Source organism: Lissotriton helveticus, chromosome 3_1 (assembly GCF_964261635.1).
Source record: "Lissotriton helveticus chromosome 3_1, aLisHel1.1, whole genome shotgun sequence".
Taxonomy (NCBI): Eukaryota; Metazoa; Chordata; class Amphibia; order Caudata; family Salamandridae; genus Lissotriton; species Lissotriton helveticus.
In genome coordinates, this window is record NC_136061.1 from 1,942,323,543 (window position 1) to 1,942,327,364 (window position 3,822).

General features: G+C 53.6%; 1 protein-coding gene across 2 annotated transcripts in view; it reads left to right on the top strand.

Moving 5' to 3' along the window:
- The first annotated feature begins 2,900 nt into the window (after positions 1-2,900).
- Positions 2,901-3,822, top strand: part of LOC144823997 (uncharacterized) — a 67,193-nt gene continuing 66,271 nt past the window's right edge. Inside the window, exon 1 of one of the 2 annotated variants that reach the window (XM_078683013.1) lies at positions 2,901-3,138. The gene's annotated coding sequence lies outside the window, so the exon portion shown is untranslated. The remainder of the gene's footprint in view (positions 3,139-3,822) is intronic. The other variant, XM_078683015.1, reaches the window with a different exon arrangement.

The window sequence follows — 3,822 nt, forward strand, 5'->3', positions numbered from 1 at the left end:
TGATTATATCAAAATATTGCAGATCCTCACTTCACAGTGCTCCTAGCACAAAAGCCGATATTGGGAAGCACTATACTACAATGTAGGCAGTGAAATGTGCAATTTCACTAAACCCAGGGCATATAACACTCATTTTATAAGGGCCCTCCTTGTAGATACCTGACCTAACCCCTAGGACACCTAGGGGAACCCCTGGGGATACCTAATATGCCCCAACATTGTAGTTTATCAATGTGTAACTGCCCTAAACCCAAAAGTCAAGATTGAGCACAATTTGCATTTTAAAAGCAGTCCTCCAACACGGGTCTGCTTTTAAACTGACCTCAGGCTACAGCAGTGCACACATGCAAGAGCAGGAAGGGGTTCTGGCCTCTAAACCACTATGCCCTAATATATACTAGGGACTTAAAGGTAGTTTCAATCCCCATGCCCTATTATGCACTAGGGCCGTATAGGAGAGGTCATGTCAATCATAGAGGTACCCTAACCCATAGTGCACCCTAGTGTATGTAGGTATTTTTACTGTATTTGTAAGTGTCTCTTTCAACATAGCACTGGCCCTGGGCCTGGTTAGTCAGAGGCCAGGGTCAGTCAGAGTCAGGTACCACCAGTACCAGTCAGCAAAAAGTTGGGGAGTGCCCAGGGCACAGATGGCTTTGCAACACTAGAGAAGCACAAACCCAGAATTTAAAACATAACACCATGGTTGGGGGTTCTCTTTAATAATCAGAATTGATTTCCATCCTAATGAACCCATTTTCAAACTTTAGGATAATGAAAGACTGGGTAAAAATCATAACGTTCTAATCTATACCTTGCAGTTTTCATGCAGCTCTTTGATGACGGTTAATAGCTCACTGTTCAGTGTTAGGATTTTAACTTATAAACTGCAAATAGCAAAAGAATCTCTCAGACAAAAGCAGTAACTCACTGACCTATTTACATTATATGCATTTTGTGATCTGGGTGGTACACAATCTTTGTAGCGGGCATATTACCCCACTGTGGCTACCTTACCATGAGTCAAAACTTCCAGTACTCAGACCTCTGATCTCTCTCAATAAAGATCATTAATCACCAAAGTTATCTTCACATTTTTATTGTTGCCTGAAAATTTCTGGAGACCAGGAATGCAGCAGCAGGTACTTTTCAAGCCATAATGCACTTACAACCATGACGCCCTCACCCGAAGTGAGCATCCTTTTTTGCTTGGTGCATGAAGATGCAAAATTCATATACATTTTTTTTAAACATTTGGTCTGATTACTATGTGAATGTAAACAACAATAAAGCATATATGCAAACTGTGACTACATGCCTTCTTTTCTCAATATTTCACTTCAAAACGATGCGAATGTATTTGTTTAACGGGTGGTGATTTGTATAGGGTCAATGGAAAATCCACAAGGTTGTCCCTGTCCCCTCCAAAATTTTAGTGTCTCCTACGCCCCTGGGCAGGAGCTCCCACCACAGGCTGTGCCTGCGGGGTTTGGCCCCTTGCGACATGTGTGACAATGGACCGCGAGAATCTGTGCAGAGACTTCGGACCCAGAGAGCCAGACCGGACACTGGCCCAGCAGATAGGTCAGCAGCACGGGTGCGGTTCAGTGCTGCACACTCACGAGACACTGCACAGTGTCTCACTGCATGCCAGGCTCCTGTGCCCTCCCTGTGACCCTCTTCCTGTGCCCTCTTCTTCTGTCCTTTCTTCTCCTGCCCCCCCCCCCCACTCCAGCACACAGGGCAGCAGCACGGGTGCGGTTCAGTGCTGCACAGTCACTGTAGAGTCTCACTGCACGCCAGGCTCCTGTGCCCTCTTCCTGTGCCCTCTTCTCCTGTCCTTTCCTCTCCTGCCCCCTCCTTCTGTCTTGTGCACAGCACACAGGGCAGCAGCACGGGTGCGGTTCAGTGCTGCACAGTCACTGTAGAGTCTCACTGCACGACAGGCTCCCGTGTCCTCCCTGTGCCCTCTCCCCCTGCCCCCTCCTTGTGCCCTCCTCCTGCGCCCTCCCTGTGCCCTCTTCCTGTCCCCTCTTCTCCTGTCCTTTGTCATCCTACCCCCCCAGCACACAGGGCAGCAGCACGGCTGCGGTTCAGTGCTGCACAGTGAGACATTGTCACTGCACTTCAGACTCCTGCGCCCTCCCTGTTCCCTCTTCCTGTGCCCTCCTGTCCTTTCTTCTCCTGCCCCCCCTCCTCCCCCAGCACACAGGGCAGCAGCACGGGTGCGGTTCAGAGCTGCACACTCACTGCACAGTGAGACACTGTCACTGCACGCCAGGCTCCTGTGCCCTCTTCCTGTGCCCTCTTCTCCTGTCCTTTCCTCTCCTGCCCCCTCCTTCTGTCTTGTGCACAGCACACAGGGCAGCAGCACGGGTGCGGTTCAGTGCTGCACACTCACTGTACAGTCTCACTGCACGACAGGCTCCCGTGCCCTCCTTGTGCACTCCTCCTGTGCCCTCCCTGTGCCCTCTTCCCCTGCCCCCTCCTTCTGTCCTCCTGTACAGCACACAGGGCAGCAGCACGGGTGCGGTTCAGTGCTGCACAGTGTCTCACTGCCCGCCGGGCTCCTGTGCCCTCTTCTCCTGCTCCCTCCCCAGCACACAGGGCAGCAGCACGGGTGAGGTTCAGTGCTGCACAGTGTCTCAATGCACATGTGCAAGTCACATTAAGTGCTGTGCATTATGCCGTGTGTGCTGTGGGTTTGGAGGCCACATGCCCCCCCCCTCCTTCGCCCCCTCAGGCTCTCCCGAGCCCCTCCCCCACTCATCACCCCCATCTTGACTCGTGCTCCCTCCTGTGCTCTGTAATGCACACTCACTGCACATGTCGAGGTGCATTCTGGGAGTTCCATCCTCCCTTCGTCTCTGCGCCTCAGAGACAGCACAAGACCAGGGAGACGAAGGGAAGGCTCCGCCCCAAACCCCTCCGGCCTGCAGCCTTCCCCCATCCTTTGGTTGGGGGGATTGGATGGGGATCTGGGACTCCCCCCGACCGCCCCCACTGAATGGAGCGCCTCTGACGTCACTGGTCATGGCGGGGCGACCTCAAAGCTCTGGATGCCAAACTCCGACCGGCAGGCGAGTTAGTTACAACCGAAGTGCTGTGAGTAGAGCGCGCCCGTGTGATCTGCGGCAGGTGAGCGCCGTGTGATCTGCTGCAGCGCTGTGTGATCTGCTGCAGGTGAGCGCGCCGTGTGATCTGCGGCAGGTGAGCGCCGTGTGATCTGCGGCAGGTGAGCGCCGTGTGATCTGCTGCAGCGCCGTGTTATCTGCGGCAGGTGAGCTGCCGTTGTGGGAGGGATGGAGGGGGCTGGAGCCGGGACGGTACAGAGTGAGGGGGTTTCTTCCCGCCTTCTGTTTGCGGTGTAATTGTGGCATAAGGGCTTGACCTGCCGATTCTGGAGATGGGAGACCAGCTTCGAGTCTCAGCTTCGGTTCCAGATCCTGTGATTCTGGGCAAACCAGGCAAACTGCCAGTGACTCCCAAAACAAGCGTTGGCAAAGTCAGTAGCTCTCGGCAATGGCGGAGGTGGAGCTCCGTGCTGTTGTCGGGGCTTCTAGTCACGTCCTTAAGTTTACAAGTAAAAGACTGAGGCCTCCTCTACTGAGGGCAATCCATCGGTCCCTGTTACATGTATCAAGATTTACTTCATCTGCAGGGCACACGTGTCACCGAGCGGCAGAGGGAGCGCCGAGAGCAGCCCTGGACCAGAAATATAAAATCAAACTTCCCGCCCTCTCTCCCCGTAGGTCAAACCTAACTCCCTCCCACCCACTCACTCCCAACGCCAGCGCGCGCTCTCTCTCTCTCTCTCTCTCT